Source organism: Macrosteles quadrilineatus, unplaced genomic scaffold (genome assembly GCF_028750875.1).
Source record: "Macrosteles quadrilineatus isolate MER2022 unplaced genomic scaffold, UCM_ALF_1.0 Scaffold_6__1_contigs__length_79288215, whole genome shotgun sequence".
In the NCBI taxonomy this organism is placed as follows: domain Eukaryota; kingdom Metazoa; phylum Arthropoda; class Insecta; order Hemiptera; family Cicadellidae; genus Macrosteles; species Macrosteles quadrilineatus.
This window is the reverse complement of record NW_026542599.1, coordinates 30308715-30331815: the sequence shown is the minus strand read 5'-3', so window position 1 is coordinate 30331815 and position 23101 is coordinate 30308715. Positions and strand designations below refer to the sequence as shown.

At 31.1% G+C, this 23101-nt stretch overlaps 1 protein-coding gene across 4 annotated transcripts in view; it reads left to right on the top strand.

Moving 5' to 3' along the window:
* Positions 1-23101, top strand: part of LOC128996372 (cell adhesion molecule Dscam2) — a 190050-nt gene that overhangs the window by 5596 nt on the left and 161353 nt on the right. For all 4 annotated transcript variants that reach the window (XM_054421668.1, XM_054421666.1, XM_054421667.1 and 1 more), the window contains exon 2: positions 6645-6679. The gene's annotated coding sequence lies outside the window, so the exon portion shown is untranslated. The remainder of the gene's footprint in view (positions 1-6644; positions 6680-23101) is intronic.

The following is a 23101-nucleotide window of genomic DNA, read 5'->3' as shown; positions in this document are numbered from 1 at the left end:
AGTTTTTTTTTATTTTTTTTTTTATGTCAGACAAGACATCGGTGGCTTTGCTTAGAACACTTGTTAATTGTTTATACGTATTTAAATAGCACGTAAATTAATTAATTTATGAATTATTTTATGAACAACCCATTTGATCATTCAATCTATCAATCAATTTAGCAGGTTTTTGTACATAAAAGAGTAAAACAATAAAACTTGTATTATTACACGAATTACCAATTTGGACGTGGATAATCCCTTAACAATATTTTCACCTTTAATAATGACGCTTTATATTAGGTGGATTAGGATGTTTTAAATGCGTACAACGAATACTTTACTGCAAGTGTCTAACAATAAGCATTACTAGCGCATAATATATTTTAGGATATACAACATAAATGCTATCTGTGCGTTAACCATGTAATTTACCAATTTTCATTGGTTTTAATGAACAATTTATCGTATTTATTTAGTGTGTGACTCCTTTTGGATATTAACGATAGGCATGGATTGTCATATACTAATTACTATTAGAATCCTCATCAGTTATGTGTATCAACCACATTTCTGTCCCATCTCCCATCCCTCTCAACACCTCGGTTCTCGCTCTCCATCACGATATTGCAATCAATATTGACCTTCTCTGACTTTAATGACAGAAATTTATTGCTTTGACGGTTTCTAAATTTACTTTACGACTTCTTCGATTAGTTTACGGAGTAAATCCAGTTCCACGTTCTATATCTCACTTTTACACTTCGTGTTTTCAGTAGTAAAGTCGTTATTAATTGAATGAGTTTTATTGTTATGTACATTGTTTAAAATAAATTGGATGCCAAATTTTGTGTCCCTTAAGACTGCTATAAGATAATATATTGTTTAACCTCGTTCTTTCTTGATGATTTTAGTAACTTCTTGTGTAGCGTGTATGTACAATATGATACAGTTTGTGTACTCTCGTCCTCTTCTAGTAACTATAACACTGTTTTGTAAGCAATAAAACAAATCTGTTATATAATTTAACATTGACTTTTGGATGATGAAGCACAAATCTGATCAGTAGCGATCTTTATTCTAAATGGACGTAGCTGATTGAGTAACTCTAATATTGCGCTATAGTTCTGTTACTGTAATGTCTTACACAAGTAATTTCATAGTAAACTATGTGTTGTCTTTTTACCTTGGCTTGGTTGAACAATTGGTATGTTCAAAAGTAGTAATTTAGCGTAATCTGTTTTTGGCTCGACTCAGTCGTGGGTTAGCGCTATAACTCAAGCAAAAATTATCAATTTTGATGAAATTTGGTACAAATGTGTAAACCTACGTTTATTCAAACGAGTTCGCGAACCAGCATGATCGGACCATGGGAACGGGATTTTATGGGGTTTTTAAGGGGTAAAAATAGGGGTTTCCCGTTTTTTGACCCTCAAAACTTAGAAATTCCCGAAATTTCTCTAAACCATTTTAAAGAGCTTAAAAAAATAATTTTGTATATCGAAGTGTTTCTGTATAATTATTGGTTACGGAGAAAATTGTAAATTAAAAATGACCATGTTATTCTTATGGAGAATAAGTAAACTGTTGTAGTTTGCTTGTTAAAACGTTTTTTATGGATATATTTTGATCAAACTTGGCAAATTTATTTATTTTACTAAACTAATAGAGTTTTAATAAAAATACACTTTATTAGTTTCCTTGCAGCAGAAAACCTAGGTACTCATTAAACCTAATTAACAATTAATTCAGACAAATGGAAATTAACCTAGTCTGCAGGTTTGCTGTGGCGGGGTATTATATTGTAGTAACGAGTGTCATACTCGAAGCACATATTTAACGCAGACGGTTGAATAGTGTTGAAGTGTAGTGCTGTAAAGGTTGAAGATAAAGCCAAAGGATCGCACCACATGTCATTTCACAATGCCACCTCAAGCTTCTTAGAACGGCTTTCACTGAGCCCCTGCAATAGAATGTAAGGTGGAGCGGGGACACTCAATATCTTGTAGTCAACACTAGTGGGTGGGTCGTGTTTTAAAATACTTTCTAGCCAGTAAATTGTGAAGTAATATTATAGGCATAATATTCTTTTAACAATAAATGGGAAATAATTAAGAGAGAGGCTTAGAACTATTTTTTTGTATTATTTATGTCCCACCTCCACGTCTTAGGACACTAATTCTTGCCCGAACTCTTTTTGCACATTCCATCAGGCTGGTCCAAGAGGGTTAATATCCACTTAAATAAAATTTAGACTTAGACTTAGATCAAATCCATTGGTCATTTGGCACGATTTGAACCCGGAACTTCGGGAACCGAAGCCCCGCGCTCTTCCTCTAGAACAGCTTGCTCCCTGGTGTAGAACTATTAACTTTCTGAACAGTGTAAAAAATTTAAGTCGTATTTACTTGTACACTCTTTTTAGGAGATATTGATAAGCAAGAAGTTTTTGTTAGAACTCGGGTTAAATTACAAGAATTAAATAAAATTACAATAACAACTTATTCAACTTGATATATAACTTCAACAAATACATTTACCATTCTCTTAAACAAAATTAATGTCTTCGTGTTTAACATCATAACTCCAACTGGTTCTTCTCATTGATAAAAGAAATTAAATAAAAAAAACATCCATTAATAACAAAACAAAGACAAACAAATTATGACTTCTAGTTAATTAATCTTGCGTAGTACTATATAAAATCAACTTACAACAGTTTTCATTATCACGTTGATTTTGTTTTACCCTTTAACTATTGAATAGTTCTACAAAATGTTAAAATAAACAAACATTTTACCATCATTTTTAGTTATTGGTATAATGTAAATACTAAATAAACATTATTGAACATTCTTAATCGAGGTAACATTTTATATCATGTTTTTTAGGTAAACGTATATTAAACACAAGCACAAAAAATTATTACTTTCGTTGAACATAAAATTATTTTAAATAAATAAACAAAACTATGAATTGTTTTTTTTATGGGGAACGCTTTGAGTAAAGGAGAATTAATAAAGTAAAATGAAGATAGGTTGACCAAAATAAAATTTTGGACTTTCACCCTCTTTGAACGATTACTTACAGGTCATTTGGTTAAAGTGTGTCTGCTTCAGCAAGTTAACTAGTTAGTCTATATCTTTGGTCCAATATCCTACCATCCGACTATTTTCAAAGCTACATTCGTAGGTAGGTGTAAGTAGAAGTCAGGTGTAGTTAATAAAAAAAATCAACTTTCACGTCGTGTGACAGAAAACCCATTCAGATTAAGGTTAAGATTAAGTACCTGAAGTAATTTAAGAAAAACATGTTCTTGTCAAACTAAACTAAACAAGATTCAAATATTTCCATTGCATGAACAAAATAAATTCAGATAATCATTTCATTTTCGTGCTTATTATAATATAGGGTGGGAATTAAAATTGTAATTAAAAATTAATATCTTATAAATCCTTTAAAACGGTAATTACAATTTGGCAGCATAGTTATAATTCATTAAGCATATTACACGCCAAACAACTTTAAAGCACTTTTAATTATAAAATAACCTTTGAGTGTTAATTAAACGAAGATGATTAATTGTTAAACTCTGACGTACTAATTCATTATTTCATTCACTACACATTGATATAATAAATATTATATGATAATTATGTTTAAACCCCATACAAACTAATAATACCAAAGGGTTAGGACACTATTTTATATTTTTATAGCTGCAGTTGAAAACATAATGTGTTACCTACATCTCAACATCCACAGCTTACAATGTGAAGTAGTAACTTCTCTATATGTGAGGTGTGTTGTCTATCGACTCTTTTATTGTTTGTCAATCTTTTCTGATGTTATCTTTTTACTCATTACCACAAATAGTTCCGATTGATACAAAATGTTTCTAAAAAAGAGTCGACATAAATCATAACATCCTACTTTAGATTCGTCTGGTTCGACGATTGTTAGCCATTTTATTTTGATTCTGTAATATACACTTACTTACTTACTCCTGCACGTGGCCATTGGAAACCTAGGTGGTTTTTGGCCTCGCCAACCATGTGCCTCCAAGCTCTTCTATCATCTGCCAGCTCCAAGTCTGCTCCCATTCCTCCCAAGTCCTTCGTCACCTCATCAACCCATCGCATTCTTGGTCTACCTAATGGTCTCCTTCCTTCTGGTATACCTCTGAGTACCATCTTTACCATCTCTCTCCCACTTCTACGGTTAATATGGCCCATCCATCTCAACCTCCTACTCTTAACTATTCCCACAATATCTGGTTCACCATATAATTCTTTTAACTCTCTATTTTTCCTTATCCTCCATGCATTTCCTTCTTTTACTGCTCCAAAAATTCTTCTCAAAATTTGGTTTTCAAAAGTAATAAGGCGCTTCTGGGATTTTTTGGTAAAAGACCAAGTTTCTGACCCGTATAGCAATACAGGTTGCACTATAGTTTTATACATTCTTATTTTAGTGGTTTTTGATAACAGTTTGCTTTTGAATAATTTTATTAAACTCCAGTATGATCTTTCTGCTGCTGTGAGTCTGCTCTGAATTTCTATTTCTTCTTTATTGTTGTTTGTGATCATCACTCCCAAATACTTAAAAATACTAGTTTTCTGGAACCTATAGTATGTAATATACATTAAACATTTAAAATACTCTTAATGTTCTTCGGAAACATTTAGAACCCCATTAAGGGAGTAGAGAGCGAGAGCAGACATTGTCATTCTCGGCACGTATACATAATGCGACCGATGCATTCAGAGAGGGAAATTCTCCTTCTGTTATCTCTACCTTAGGTATTTCTTTATTTAGTCATCCAATTTATCTTTGTATGATGCAAGTGAGTTATTGTTTTAATATCACCACAGCCAATCAAATTTGAATTGGACCAGTACTTATTTGATACGTCATTTTGTCTGAGTTATTATGTTTTGTAATATACATAGATCACTACTATTGGAGTGTCTTTAGTTGAGTCAAGTGATATGTCATGTGGGGATATTTTGAAATTAGGTCTTGCTTAGGATTTTAAAAATGATGTTAAAAAACAATTTTTTTAATCTGGTTGTTAACAATCACTAAAACATTTTTTATTCTGAGTAACCGAGTGGTTATAGTGCTCACCTTCAAATCTGAAGGTCGCTGGTTCGAATCCAAACAAGATCGTTTCCAGACCCAGATACCATTTGTCATTGGGCTATGAATAAATGAAGCTATCTAACAAAAAGGTTGACGTTAGATAGTAACAAGACCAGGGCTTAGACTGTTCCATTTCAAAACGTAAAAAATGCCACTGGTGTAAAAACACAAAAAATAAAAATAGAAAAACTAACTACCCACTTTAATAGAGAAAATTGAAAATCTTTCAATAAAACTAATTGTTAATTAAATTCCATCCCTTCTAGATTAATGAGTATCTAATCTTTATATCAAAACAATAGCAAATTTCTAAAAAGAATATTAAGACTAGTATAACATATTATTCGAAATATATTTAAAAAGCACGTAGTTATAGATGATATAGCATCGTTTTTGATCATACCGAAAAATTAAATCACAAAAAAGTGGCAAAGCAAACAAGGTTCTCGTCACATCTACTTTTCTCTAATCATTTTTACCATGTTGTTTTAATCAATTAACAAAATTAAATATTCGTCAAACATCAATCTGTATTTAATATTACGAGGCACTAATTAAAGGTTAATTTGTACAGAATTCAACAACTTTATCCTAACACTAATAAAGAAAACGCTGTTGTAAAGATGTAATAATAATGTAACATGATAACAAATTGTTAGAGTCTTTTGTGATGATATTTTATCATTATTCATTAAAAACACTGAACTTCACAAAAACTTCTGATAGCCGATGGAATAATATTTATTGTGAAATAATTAGCAGCATTTTGATAAAAGCTAAATAAAAATACAATAGCCAAGCTGAGATTGGCAGGGGCTTATCTCAAAGCTGTTGTGTTTTAACACAACACAAATCGTGTTAACAAATAATTTGAGCTACATAACGAAATACTCTTGTGATTATGTAATTCGTTGTTGCTTTTATAAACGTTAATCCATTAACTTTTCTCAATCGAATACCATTCATGACGCTAATTAACAGCAATTACTTACTTTTAGAAGTTACTCCTTACGAAAAATTGTTTGAACAATTCATATTGTTTAATTAAGTTTGTTTTTGTTTTTAGGGTGATACAATACAAGAAATGTATTTTTTTTCTAAAACGTTTTGTTCACTCCATTTATAAATTAAGATAAGGCATATCAAGGTTCTCAAAATTAACAAGAATTTTTCAAGCCATAGCCTTTAAAATTTTAGAATATTTTAGTGTGCATTGTGGCATAAAATAATTCATACTCCAGCTAGTTTTGAAAGTATCCTTTACTTCATCAGTCATTTAGAGGTAAAATGTATTTATTCAATTACTTTTCAAATTATATTTAGCTCTTTATCTAATGAAAAACTAATGACACTTTAAAACATAACAAGTTTGCAATTTACAGGTACAGTATTTGAAGACATATTTTTTTATGAAAAATGTTTGAATATTTTTGCTGAACAGGATCTATGGTCATAAAAGTAAACTTTACATTAATTGTTCTGTATGATATAATTTACAAACTTTGTATTTGTGTTTTTAGGATGGCGCGAATGCTACATAGACAAAATTGACAAGGTAGGTGTAATTTTCGTTTACTTATGTTACTGAACAAACATTTTGAAATAAGATGCTCGAATATAAACTATTCAAGAATGTCATTTGGTTTGTGTATTTTGAAATTTTTTTATAATGACTCGTGGTAGAAATCCCCATAATATACGTTTTCTGGATAGAGGATTAAGTTGGTACTTTAGATATTGCAGTACGAGAACTAAAAAAAAGTAAAAAAAAATAATGTTAACACGTTTTATTGTATCATTACTGTGAATTAGGTACTAAACCATAACATATGTTCTTTTTTTTATAACTGCATTAGCGTTTTCACCGATCCCTTACTGTTAATTAAGTGTCTGCGTAAGCAAGTGTTTAGTCGTGTCAAGTGAAAGCTATTTATGCTAGTTAATAGGGATTGCAAGATATCCATACAAATCAAGCGTTATTTTAAAGAGCGGGAGGCCCTTGCATGTTGGAGTATATTTTCTGAAAAATAATTATGAAATAAGTACCGGTAATCATGATAAGAGAACAGAAGTATCATTAAAATCCAGTAACTCTTGCATCATGGAATGCGAGAAAGTATGTTTTTGAAAAATGTTTGACCTTATTTAATGACATACAAACAAGTAACTTATTTGTGAAAATAGAGAGGTGATCTCCACCTCTTGCATTATTAAATTGAATATATATGATTCCAAAATATATTTTTTCTGATCAAAAATATAAGTATTTGGGGAAATAGTACAGAGTAAATAAATCAGTCAGAGCTTGAGGCAGATTGGAGCATTATTGGCTTATCAGTAGCCTCGTGGGCCTCATGGATCAATGACACTGGACCAATCACAGTCAAGCTGCCAACTAACTTACCAAACTTGGTTGGTTCGTCGGGTTTTCCCTGTTTCTAAGTGTCTGTGACTTTTTTCTTGGAAATTCAAACGATATTTTGAAAAGATTATATTTTGTTTCGGTTGTACCGTTGATTATGTTAGCTATACTATTCAGAAGAGGGGTTGCTCAAACTAATAGAGTATGCTAAAATAATTATGAGGGATTTCTAGAAAATTGGCAATTTCCTTTCAATAATTTTCGAATTACTGAGGTGTTTTCAACAGAAATGGATGTATTCAAATATATACTTAGGTGACCATAAAAAAATGTTTAAGTTGTTAAAATATACTACGAATCGTATTACTCGTATTACAATTATTCTTATTACTGACTGCTCTTTGACGATTCTTACTGATGGATCTCACATGTTATAAGTGTAGATCGTAACGACTTTATTCTTTAAGTTTAAGATGAGATTGTTAATATATGAGATAATTAAAAGTGGTTCTGCGTTTTTTACTGCTCGATTATCTTTGGGGTATTTACATAACAATAATTGTAACTAAATCTAATATTTGAAAACATCAAAACATACGCAAAGCCCTTTTGTAGTGTATTTCGTGAACATTTACGTTTTTCGTGGCTTCCATAGTAATAATTCGAAAATGTAATACAGTAATTGGAAAATGTTTTAATAAAATAAAAGCTTAATTATATCAAATTCGTAAATATTTAATCTTGCAAAATATACTATACAATAGGTACTGTATTGTGAATAATAATATACATATAATTGATATACATGTTTTATCTAAATAGCCTATATCCACAAATCTGATCGTGAATAAATGTAATGGTATTTTTTTATACTACTTGTAAGTCAATATTTTTCGACCACTATTATACTGTTTACCTATTTATTTATTATTCATGCAATTAATATGCTTCAATAAATCAAGGTGATTTTCAACGTACTCCAAAATACAATCACTCTGATACTACGTACACCATAAAAATCCAACTTAGCGTATTTTTCCTTGCTATACTATTATATCGTTCAACTGCTGGATATATGTTACAAGCGAAATAGCCCATTACAAGATGGAGCGTGGCCAACTTATTTATATCAATATACTGACAAAAGAGTTATAACAGCACTTTTATAACTCCCTTATTTTATAAGGATTTACAATGGTTTGTGTCTTTGAAATATAGGAATTGCCTTTAGCAACGGTGTTCCACGGAAATAATGGTTTAATACGTCCGAACCTCCCCCGTAGTATTTTTTTCGTTATACTGCAGCAAAAACAGCCGGTTTTAATGCATGCGTTGCGGGTCCAAAGTAACATTTTTACTCTCTAGAAGTAAAAATCATTTTTAGTCTCTAGGGAGTAAAAACCAGCTGTTGTAAATTTCGATTGTGGCAATCGTATCGATCAAAACTATTTATCGATTGATTTTTAGGTAAGATTTTAGCCTATTGTTGACAATTGCTCGACATATCGATGGTATAATATACTGTAACACAATTGTAATAGACGAAATGATTGATTCACTTAATAAACAGCTGCTTATTTGCATTAGCAGATGCCCCCTGACGACATGCATTTTCAACTACTTTGAGAGTCTAAGCATAGAATAAGAGCATAGATAAAACATACTCCCTTAGTAGATTTCCCATCCTTATGGAACAGCTGAAGCCAATTTTATTGTTAGTTCTGTACGGTTTTCTGTAGAGGTCGTGTTTTGTTTACAATTTGTTTTCCGTTATTACAGCCATTTAAAACCTCGTTTAACCAAATAATACGGTCTAATCATAAACAATAACTTGTCCCTTAGTTATATAACCAAACAGTAAAGCACAAATCAAGAAATTAACCCTAAAATAATAGAAACAAAGTTTCGTCGACACTAGCGCCTTTGTGTCACGTACATGAACTAGACACGAAAAACGTGCTTCAAAATTTACAATGGGATGAGAAGTCTACTTGTGTTGGTTAGTCTATGATAAGAGGTAGTTTGATACATTTTTTATAAGGTCGGTAAAGTACAAGGAAAAGGGACACTAAAACTCAATTTTAAACCGCTCTAAATAATCCACGATAGAAGTATTAAACATATAGCAAATATATAAACTAACCACATTCGACAGGAATCGTTCATCGTTTGGATGAATTGATCGTTGATCGTTAAAGACTGAGTCTAATTAGACCAAACTGTTCCAAGCTGTAATCAGTGACTAATTTGGATGATTTGCCGTTGGAACTTTCCTGCTTAGTTTAGTGTTCATTGGTTCATTTTGTACAGATAACATTTTGTGTCTGAAGAATTTCGTTGATATTCTCAAGTATTAACAAATCCCTTTCACCAGAATCAATTCCAGAACTGGATTTGTTATACCTATCGGATGACGATTGTATATGGATTTTCAATGTTTTGTTTATTTTGGCGTTTAACTAAGTAGCATTTAACTAAGAATGTTTACATTTTGCTCCTTTTCCTCAATAAAAATAAATTATAAATTCCTCATTATAAATTTTTCCTAAACACTGGATATATTTTCGATAACCATTTTTTTTATTTGTAAGTTTTTACAAAAACTTAATTATTCAATCATTTAAGATAGGGACGCCACTATTTGCGTATTTTAACCCAAATATTATTGGGGATGAGTGTAGGATGAGTGGTGCAACCTTATAGACTAAGGCATTTTTTCTTCCTCATATCAAACACATTTGCTGATGGCATTATTTTTTTAAGAATTTGCCGTGCTTTTATTGTATGATGATGATTGTAAATGTATACAAATTCAAAATAAATATGTACTATTTGGGTTACTCTTAACTCTAAAATAACTCAAAATCAGTAGCTGAACGTACATTTAATAGTATCCTTTCTATTAACAAATTATATAGACTAGATTACATAGGTATGTACAAACACACGCACACACACGTATGTACACACAAGGTAACACCACGATGATGTTACAACTAACAAAGTTACTCACTAAGTGTAAATCCACTTACCTACCCTCTCAAGCTCTTTCATGTAACACCTATGATTCATGTTGTGTAATCCTTAGTATAATGGTTGAACAAAAATCCTAATACATATAAGAAGGTTAACGATAATTCTTTTACCACTCAACTTTAAAATATCAATCAACCTTTATAAATTCCATGTTAAAATGCACTGTCTATTTATAGGCTTACAAGTATTAAAGCTTTGTTTCCTCTGTATCCATAACGCGTAATCTGTTAGAACTTCAGTCTACAGCAAGATACACTTGTGATTTATACAGTATTTTAGTTTAAATATTCTTCTTTCACATGCTTAGATACATTCTGTATTTATAACTTCAAAGTTTGAATAATTTGCATTTTATCTTTAAACTTGGAAAAATTTCTCAGAACTGTAAAAGCAAACAAATTCCCTTTCAGCATCGCCCATTACGTTTTCTTTTCGAAATATCAAAGAAAGTAAGAGCACTTATTTAGATCACTCAATTGACCTTTCATACAAAACTATTTGGAGAGGAGTTCATTTTTACTTAAAATTCGTAACTTATGTGTAACAAAGTTAGCTCATGTTTATAAACTGTTTATAAATATTTATCTTTATATTTACTTAAATGGAGTGTTTTATTTATTATTATAACTAGTAATACATTGTCTATATTGATTTTTAATTTGGTTTCCAGGTAGCTTACACTTAGTATGTATGTAATAATTTTGATTAATTGAAATGTTGCACTGTACTTATTAGGAGACAGTAAAAAGCTCTTTCTCGAAATTGTGTGCAAATATTTCACCCCAAATAGATGTGTTAATACAATTATTGTAAATTATTAAAACCAAAATATGACAGTAAGGCTGAGAAATAAACGATTAAGGAACTATTGATAGATTAAAGTTATTAAAAAAGAATACTACTGTAATTTTTACTGTAAAGCTCTAGTGCTATTAGTGAAACAGAAAAGATATGTAAACCATTCTACTCTACTTTTCTACAAACAAAAATCCTACAGGTTTTGACCTTTACTCACTTTATTCACTTCGCCTGAGACTGAATCGCAAAAACAAATGTCAAGTGACTTTAGATGTTTATCTTCATAAAGTATTACCACTCCCTTTTCATCTCAAAAATACATAGAATTCTTACTCCAAGCTTTCAAAACAGAATTATATCTATTTATATGTTTTTAAAGGTTTTGCAACGTGAATACGTTAAAGTTGAATGAAAGCAGAATAGATAAAGTCATTATTTTTGTCACTAAACCGTTCTAATCTGGTAACATTTTACCTTATTAAATTAATATAAAAAGTATAGCTTATTCTACCGGATGGTAAAAGAACCAAATAAATAAATAGACAAAAACATCATAAAGCTTTTGGAGTGAAAAAAGTTCAAAAGTGAATTTATCATCTTTATCTCAAAACCTTGAATTACTAATTCATTAAGTCTAATTTTAATATACCTATGCCACACAATAGGTTCTTAATCTCTGAAACGATACAGGAAAATTGAATACGCCACGTGGTAAGTTGTTGGTTCCGATTCATTGAAAGAGTTTGGCGACCGTCCATGGGATATTAGATTTCTGACTCAAAGGCTTTTGAGAATTTGATATTAATCAGCCCATTTTATTCGTAAGAATCGTCATCATATATTATAGGCTATAAATATTTTTTTATGTAAGTATTAAGGCTGTGTAAGAAACCACTGTAGTGGCATTCAATTTGGATTCAATTTGGAATTGAAGTAGACATAGTGTTTATACCTGCTGAAGTTTTTCTCATAGTATTCATAGAGTCGTACACAGATTGTTTCTCTTTGACGTTGTATTTTTTTCTTTTTTGTCACTCAATACTTTATGAACATTTGCTTCAGATTGTAAGAAGCAGACTTTTCTATTTGACACGACTAAAAGTGTGCAAAAAAGAAAACAATTTATAGCAGCTCACTTCTTTTGAGTCAAAATCGAACAATTTTATTATAAATCAACTAAGACTGTAACATGGTAAAGTAATGAAATTTTACAGTAGTAGTGCAACTATACGGTGGTGTCTTACTATCTAAGCTACTATTCACTTTGCGTGTGAACCCATAACAATATTCTTCAACAGAGGTTTGATTGGAACATCATCATTTATGCTTGGCTTATATGTATTGTAGGTCAGATAATACAACAGGATAATCAATCAATAGTGGGCTTCTATTAATGGCCTTTTACAGCATACTGTATGATGTACTAGGATATTTACAGAGAAGTTTCCAATAGGACATCATCATTCATGCTTAGGATCAGCTTATATGTAGGACAGATAATACAGCAGGATGATCAATATTCAGTATATCAATAGTGGGCTTCTATAAGTGGCCTTCTACAGCATACTGTATGATATACAGTATACAACAGAGAAGTTACTAATAGGATATCATCATTTATGCTTAGGATCAGCTTATATGTAGGACAGATAATACAGCAGGATGATCTATATTCAATATATAAATAGCAGGCTTCTATAAGTGGCCTTCTACAGCATACTGTATAAAGCTAGGATATAGATGATACATACATGATACATGATACATGATCTCTCCGTCCGTAGTCCTTTGCCTTAAGGAATTGGACAGGTGAATACAGGGTTAGTACAAAGAATAACCAAACTACTACAGAGAAGTTACCAATAGGACATCATAGTGGGCTTTTACAGCATACTGTACGATATACTAGGATATACAACAGAGAAGTTTCCAATGGGGCATCATCATTTATGTTTATGATCAGTTTGTATGTAGGATAGACAGAGCCAGTTTGAATATCAATATGCTTGAGAACGTACCCGCCATACCAGCCTCTTCTAGTGGTGTTCTCAGGTCAGCAAAAATTGATTTTGAGTAATATTTTTAATGAGGCATTTGAAAATCTTGGTGGTTGAAATGGAAAATGATTTGACTGACATTGGGAATATCATTTGGAGAAATAAAGGGAATATAAGAGTCATACATTATACGAGTAAATATCATAAATAAAACATACAAAGAACGCAGAACACTAAATAAATAGTCTCTAAAGAATGAATATTTAAACAACAAAATTTCATTTAAATACCATTTTAGAGCCTAGATATATGTTTTGTGGATAAAAAAACTATTACCAGTTGTAAATATTCGAATAGTTTGTTTATGCAACAATAAATAAAAATAATGTTAAATATATGCTGAAAATACAATCAAAATGAGAAAACATAGGCCATGAGAATAATATTTCTCATTGCATATAAGTTTATTTCCTTTATCTACACCATTCTATAGTTTAACTGAATATATGTTACATATATACATGTTAGGCTATATGTTACATTGTACACATAGCCCATTACAGGATGGAGCGAGGCCAACTTATTTATATCAATATACTGACACAAGAGTTATAACAGCACTTTTATAACTCCCTTATTTTACGAGGATGTACAGGTCCCTGCGTCTTTGAAATATAGGAATTGCTTTTGTCAAAGTATTTCTTTCATACCTTGATAAATAACCTCATACGTAAAGTACATTTAACACTCACTGTAATGGTTTGTGTGTTTTTAAGGACCTTGTTAACTAATTATTTTAACCGTGGTTGTTCTTTAAGTGGGTAAAAAACAAGACACTGAAATAAGTATTTTATTTTATTTGACTGAAAACAAATGAAAATGTTCGTTTATGCTGTATATGTATTTTAACCTTAGCCATTAAAATTCAGTTCCGGCCGAAAACTTTCACTTAATGACCCTAGTGAATCGTTAAACTAAACGGAAATTAAATTTGTGGTAATTTTTTTCTTTACAACGTCTGAAGTAAAAAGATTGTCAGCAAGATGTCAGCTAAACCACGTGGGAGAGAATCAATGAAGTAGTTGTATCTGAGTCTTGGAGTTTATCGCACAATCTGTTACAAGCCAGGAACAGCGATCTTCTCTGACTTTCAGGATTTACTTGGTGTAGACTCTTGCTTACTGTGGTATAGCAATTTTTTGCGCAAACAGCACAAACGGGCTGAATATATAGACATTTGCGTTTTTCTTAAGTTGATGTCATGCAAATTTGAATGTAAACTAGAATTCAAGTCAATTCTTGTCAATTCAAGTCAATTCAAGAATAATTTGGACTTGAAGTTTTCGACTTGGACTTAACGTTAATGTGTCTCTATTGTGTCTTCATTATACAATCTTTATAGTTTATTTTATAATGAAAATCTATTTATTATTAATAAAATCTATTTATTATTAACCTTAATAGAATCTAAATCAAAGGGAGGAATATAACTTACAGAAGGCATAGCGCACTTCATCAGTGGCTCATCGAACGGAAGAAAGGACTTTTGAATACAAAAATTGACTTCACCGCTATACCTATTAAATATAAATGAGAATTCCTCTTCAATTTGCAGAAGATATCCTTACTGAGAATTAGGCCTACGATGGGTTCAGCTCAAATTTAATTTAACAATTGTAAGATGACAATTTATGTGTTATGGCTCATTAACTGAGTTATTCTTTCAATTAATTTTAAACACTTAATATTATGTTTGCTTTTTATCTAATACTACAACCAAACAATCTCTATGAAGCTCTTTGGGGCTTCAGCTCCCCCCCTTCCCCCCAACAATAATATTAAATACATTAAATTAGTTGGTCTAATTGAGGATAAGCACTATCATAGGTGGATAATATGGTGGTTTTCCTTGCTATTAACCCTAATAAGATAACATTTCCCGTCTATCTATTATTCCCATTGGTACTGTTATAATTTATTTTATTTCAAACAATAACTTATAATTTTGAAGTAATCATAGTAATCTAAAGATTTTGGTTAAAAACTAGTTTATCAAAAGTTGTTGCAAATATAGGCCTACAGCGTATCAAATTTACACAGTTGAATTTATCTCTTTTAACTGTAAAACTTTGACTTCACTTATCATGAGTTTATCAATCTCTTTTAACGATAAAACCTGAATATGTTGATATATTGAGCTTATGTTAAGCTTGATCATTTAGAGTTTAATTATTTACGTGTTCAAGCAATTTGTAAAATTATTATTTTGTTTTTAAATTACACCCTCTGAGTATCGTTTTGTAAACGGTAATCCGTTGATGTCTTGACTTTCATAGAAATATTCTTTAAAATAGTTATTTACAGTTACAAGGACATTCTGTTATAACAGTAAGTTCAATTTAATCAAACAAACTGACACCAAGTTGAAAATGTAATCCATGATGAAAATATGACAGTCTGTTGAGGACGGTTGGCAGGTAATTTTAGAACTCTCTGACATTGACGAACTTTGAGCTGGCAGGTTTCACTAACAAGCAATCAATTACTGGGAATATTGACACCTCCAGCGATTCAATGCACCGCAAACTGGCTTTACTGACTCTAATTTGCATCGTTTACATTTGGGGTTTTCATTATTTTGTTTTTTATTACATTTCCCTAATTAGTGTGAATATGAGTGCTCAGTTGAGTATGATAAGTGAGAAGTTTTCAAATGAGAAAATTGTTTACGGTTATTTTAAAGTTAGACATTGCTTTAAAACAGTGCCTCGGCGTGGACATTCTTTCGGAGCAGAATTTGAACGACACATTAGTTTCTAAACTTTTTTCGGACATGTCTATCGCAGCAGTAACTGGTTGATCACATGTATTTGGAGCAGAGGTTTACATGTTTTTTTAACGTACCTTTTGGACAATGTCGTGCACCGATAGTTAGTAGATACATTTTTTCAGGTTTTAAGATATATCAAAAACAATTTTTTGAAGCTCAAACTCAATCGCTTTTCAAAAGAATATAAGATTGATATCATAATACTAAGCTAATAAATAACTAAGCTATAAAATATCAGACATACCTCTCAGTGGTAGAGTGATAGATATATTTAGATCCTGACGTTAACATCCCCCCATTACTTATCTCAGTTGTACTAAACAACACTGGACACCTGAGCAAGAGAAACATTTGTTATGAAGGAGAGGCAAAGATAAATCTAGATCGTGACGTTAACGTATACGTCCTCCCCATTACTTATCTCAGTTTTACTAAACAACACTGGACACCTGAGCAAGAGAAACATTTGTTATGAAGGAGAGGCAAAGATAAATCTATATCGTGACGTTAACGTAGACGTCCTACCCCATTACTTATCTCAGTTTTACTAAACAACACTGGACACCTGAGCAAGAGAAACATTTGTTATGAAGGAGAGGCAAAGATAAATCTATATCGTGACGTTAACGTAGACGTCCTACCCCATTACTTATCTCAGTTTTACTAAACAACACTGGACACCTGAGCAAGAGAAACATTTGTTATGAAGGAGAGGCAAAGATAAATCTATATCGTGACGTTAACGTAGACGTCCTACCCCATTACTTATCTCAGTTTTACTAAACAACACTGGACACCTGAGCAAGAGAAACATTTGTTATGAAGGAGAGGCAAAGATAAATCTATATCGTGACGTTAACGTAGACGTCCTACCCCATTACTTATCTCAGTTTTACTAAACAACACTGGACACCTGAGCAAGAGAAACATTTGTTATGAAGGAGAGGCAAAGATAAATCTATATCGTGACGTTAACGTAGACGTCCTACCCCATTACTTATCTCAGTTTTACTAAACAACACTGGACACCTGAGCAAGAGAAACATTTGTTATGAAGGAGAGGCAAAGATAAATCTAGATTGTGACGTTAACGTATACGTCCTCCCCATTACTTTTCTCAGTTGTTCTAAACAACAACGGACACCTGAGCAAGAGAAACATTTGTTATGAAGGAGAGGCAAAGATAAATCTATATCGTGACGTTAACGTAGACGTCCTACCCCATTACTTATCTCAGTTTTACTAAACAACACTGGACACCTGAGCAAGAGAAACATTTGTTATGAAGGAGAGGCAAAGATAAATCTATATCGTGACGTTAACGTATACGTCCTCCCCCATTTATTTATCTCAGTTGTAATAAACAACAACGGACACCTGAGCAAGAGAAACATTTGTTATGAAGGAGAGGCAAAGATAAATGTAGATCCCGACTCTAACGTAGACGTCCTACCCCGTTACTTATCTCAGTCCTACTAACCAACACAGGGCACCTGAGAAAGTGAAACATTTGTTGTATTGTTAAACTTTCAGGTTATAACGCCGGATTACGTCGGACAGCAGTAAACACAAAAAAATCTAAATGTGTAGTTTTTAAAACTTTAAATAATTTTACAATTGATTTACCCAGCAGGCACTATTACTACAGCTGCTAAAAAAACTAAAGCCAAATCTATACTAACATTTAAAAGATTAAAATACTCAGGAATTGTATCAATTTTCAATTATTTAAGATACTTAACAATATTCCATTTTGTCCCCTTTCTCTCAGTGTTAACTATTCATGAATAAAATTAAAATTAAATTCCAAAACTGTTACAAAAATTGGACTAACCCCCAGAAAATAGAATAACTTTTATTTGTTTATGTTATTTGAAGTGGTACATAAGTTAATGCAATATTTCTTTTGAATACATATAAAGCGACTTTAAAATACACGTGAAGATAAAAATTTCTTAATTTTTTTGAAAAGAAAGGGTCGCATTTTACGAATATATACATCTAAGGTCACTTGTCATTATTTTGTTTTCGTGATTCTGTCTCAGTTCTAGTTTAAAAAGTGTGTAAAGGTCACAAAAAAATTAGAATGGTTAACATCTGCTTTGCTAATAGCCTGGTCATATTAGGGTATTAGGTTGAAATAATTCCCTTAAATGGGAAACTTTGCACATCTGTAGTACCAGCGCCCAGTAACAACACATTAAAAATCACTATTCATGTCGGCCATCTTGGAAAATGGTGGTCAATTTTTATTTTCTTAACCATATTTCACTAACCGTTGGAAATACAGAAATATTGTTTGAACAAAATAACACGCGACATAAAAATATTTAAATAAATAAATTGTACAAATTCAAGTTGTATCTTGTTGCTGAATAAGTTTCTTGTACATTACGCATTATAATGATCATGTAACCATTCAAATACTAGCATAGGAATTAAACCTACGTAAACTTATAAACTACAAAATATCCTATTTAAATATTTTAAAATGACATTCCGAAGAGTTGTTTAATCTTTTCCTTTGATATGTTTTGTAGTAACCTTCCTAATATGTATTAGGGTTTTGTTCAACCGTTATACAGTACTCAGGATTACACTACATGAATCATAGGTGTTACATGAAAGAGCTTGAGAGCGTAGGTAAGTGGATTTACACTAAGTGAGTAACTTTGTTAGTTGTAACATCATCGTGGTGTTACCTTGTGTATCCATATAAGTAGTGTTAAGGTGTGTTACTAATAAAAATACGGTTTCTACTTGTTATATTATTTTTCTCAAATTAAATTCATGATTAAAAGACTATGCGTTTATTAGTCCAGGCAAACTAAAAAAACTTACATATAAAAATTGCAAGAAAACGTTTTATGGCTTTTTTTGTAGTGTTGGGTTTGTAGAATGACATACTAAAAGTTGCCAAAAATCGGTGCACGTGAAAACCACTAAAATCACAATTTAAAATGGCAGCTTTTCCCAACATTGAACAAATAAAAAAAATATTTTACATGCATTTGCTATGCACATTTTTCGAGATATTGACTTGGGACCACCACCTGTATTAATTAGGTGGTTAGTACTTCATTTTGATAGGGAACACGATTTTGGCCACCATCTTGGATCCGCCATATTGGAAATAGATAATATTTTTCAATGTAATGATAGTGTTGTGACACATAATTTCAAACTACATTTTTACACTGATTTCAATGCCAAAATCCGTTTTTCAATATATTTTTTTCATTTAGAAGATATACTCAAACGAAAACTCTCTCCCATAAATTTTTATGAACGTTTTGTAGTTTGATAATTTTTAAAATTATTTTTCTTATAAATCCAGTTCTTATTAACGCTTACAGTTCGTTCTAGGCTTAAAATATTCAGTAATGTAAGGGCTTTCATTTGAGCTCTTGAGCAATAAAATCAGACGAGTTAAAGACCTTCTGCAAACCCAACACTACAAAATAAAACCATAAAACGTTTTCTTGCAATTTTTTAAGGTCACATTCTATATTTCTCTGACTATATTAAAAGTGCATTGTATAAAAGCATCTACATTACCAATGTTACAGTTTATACCAACACTTTTATTAATGAAAACATTTAAAATCGTTAGAATTATACGAAGACAAGAGTCAACAAAAATGTAAAAAGAGTATATAAAGAAATACTAAGCAAATATTTAAAAATCTTATATTGGACATTCACTCATTAGTTGAGACGAATGTCATATGAGAATATTGAGAAAACTTAAAAATAAAATTGTATATAACAAAAAGTATGTCACATACAAAATTATATAGAAAGTCGAAAGAAAAAATATTTAAAAAAGATATTTTACTTTTAAAGTTCCATTGGATGCTGGAAAATCAACTGTAGAAACAATGGTTTTCGTTATCAAATATTAGAGTGAAAAAATTATAAGTAATACATACCTAAGCTGTGGTACTGTACTTGTAAGGTTGATCGATACTTAAAAGCTTTCTGAACTATACAAAGTATAAATTATCTTTTAAATTTTCAATCACGTAAAATATTAATTTACTGTTCAGGAAGGTTCAAACGGATTCCAGAAAATAATATTCGTTATGCTATTAAAATACATTATTTACTGTAAAATCCCTAAACAATCTACTCATCCCTTAGTTTGTAGATTTTTGTTCATTAGACCAAAAACAATTCTAGAATTTATCTTGTCCGGATGAAGGAATTCTTTGTATACTTACTATGTATACTTACATCTAAAGTAAGGTCTTTAGGTCATATGACACATAAAGTTTACTATTATAAACTATTCAACAAGTTCTTGGAATTATAATATGAACCAGGAAAGTGCCATTGCCAATTCATCCAAATTAGTTGCTGCTTACTAGAACCTGGCACAGTTTGGTCTAATAAGTCTGAATCAGAATTTAACATTTAAAGATATTTCTTGTTATCTAGTCTCAACTTACCATAGCTATTCACTTTTGCGTTAAACCAGACACAATTACCTTTTTTCAAAACATTATCAATTTTTACTACCATAGTTTTATTTTCTATCTATAGAAATGAATAATTGCCAGTTGGGTGTGTGGCATGGACCATACAAACCGTCATAATATCTAATCATGCATAATTTATTTTCCTTAATATATATTTTAAGTTTTGGTATTCATTATTTGTTTAAACCACTCCGACCCATACTCTCAACTACAATATCAAACAGGATAACATTATCATATCATAGGTGACGCAGAGATTAAGATTGAAGTTAAATACAAATCTAAACAAACTTGATTAAAGCTCGAACCAATATTTAGTTACTTTGTAAAATGCATATTTTCGTGACATTAAGGAATTTTGCTTTAGTGCAAACCGATTAATTCAATCGCATAATATCAATCGGATAACGCGATTACGGCATTGAACACGATACTTCCCAATTTGTTGAATCCTATTCATTGAAAGAGTTTGGCAAATTTCCATCATTGAACATTAGATTTCTGACTCCAAAGTTTTTTTTTTTATTCGAACTCAATCTTTTATCCGTAAGAAGCGTAATCTTAAATGTTTGTTTGTTTTATTTCAACGTTTTTTTTTGTTTTTTTTTGTAAATGTAACGGATTTTAGTAGTAGCACTAAGTTGGATTTTCAAGTACGCATTCCATCTACATCGACTATATCAACTAGTGTTTACATTTTTTAAATCTGTTTTAAGTATGATCCACTTTGGTATAATCCACTTTTAGCATATTGCCAAACAAAAGTTGATCAGAACATGAATAAAGTTATAGTTTGCAGTAAGTGGTCCTGTTATCTTAACTCTAAAAATATATAGTAGCCTATACAAAAAGAACTATTCTAAAGCGACTAAAACTGTAACAATTCATTAAAACAAAGTTTTCTTTACTTTACCTATAGTAACAATAGTAGCCAACAAGCCATGAAAAAAATATTATTTTTTTCATGAAACGGAAGAATGAACCAATGTGTTTTTTATGAACTCGTTATGAACATCTTCTTGTGTACATAGACTGAGGGCATTTTATTTGAATATTAGAGTCAAAAATCCGTATCCTATATGAAACTGTGTAATGAGTAGGCCTAGGCTTACTTATATCTAAATACATGGCGACATTTAGACAATTTTCTCTTAATACGTATTTAGGTATTACCTTTAATTATTAATAGTCAATGGTATTACGTATTATGTATTTGCTTGATCTATTGAATAACATGCAGTACAATACGGCAGATCCTATTGTGCATCATGCATTGTATGGTAAGCCGAGTAAGATATATCTGCAGATGCCTCACATGCATGTAATATCTGGGACAAACAATGGAACATGTGGTCAATTATATTTCGGGACGTTGGTAGTATTACATAAAGTATTAAACAAAAGTGTTGTTGTTATTTGTCTTTTATAAATGTTGCAAAACGTACCTACAGAAAATGATAAATATGCTTATAATTTAAATAAATGACTTTATACTTTTATAAAGGGATACTATGAAAAGACGAGGAATAATATGTAAAACATGAGGATTTTTGGAGCAATAACTAATTTGTATTATAAAATTTTAATACCTATTTATTTTAACCGAAGAGAACAAAGACATTTCAAAAATAAAAATAGAACACGGTTATCTCAAACCCTTTGGATAAGTGGAGTTTAAAAAGTTATTCTTTATGTTTTTATATAATTCTAAAAATAAAAAGTAATATCATAGCCTATAATTAACAACAAATGTTATTTTAAACTATTAGCATTAACCTTAAATATAATTTATTGTACTTTTTTACATCTAAAATACTAAGTATTTTTTATGGAGACAAAGGTGTTTTTGGAATTCATAAACAGTACCAATTTCAGTTTCAACCAGAAGATCATTTGCATAGCTCGATATTTATTTATATTGATATTTACCGGATACCAAATTTTGACTAATAAAAATTAAAGTATTATAAACTGAAGAAAATTAAAAAGAACAATCAATGATAAATTTTACTAAGCAATCAATACTTTATTTACACTTACAAAACATGTTTTACATAAAGTTTTTATAAGGCAATAGTGATATTTCCGTGAAAAATAGTGCAAAATAATTCGAACCCATCACGGTTTGGTCGACATTACTTCTGACAACATCGTTGGAGCTATAGTCCAGGCTATGGTTGGAGGGCAAGTTGGAGGGCACCTGGATCGGTGTTAATCAGTTCACCGAGGCCATACTTGGGGCTAAGAAGATCGATCTTGATCCGTCTTAGCCTTTAGAAGAAAAAATAAGATAAGCACTAGTAGCATAGTTTATAGAAGTAATGTGCCAAACAGTTCCGTTCCAGGCTAGTGTCCTAGGAGATAAGGGTTTATTAGCCGTTAGCTCGGGGACTTTGAGCCCGCGGGAGTCCGGCACTACTGAGAGGTCGTGAGCATGAATTTTTACCTCCTTCCAACAAATATCACAGTTTAA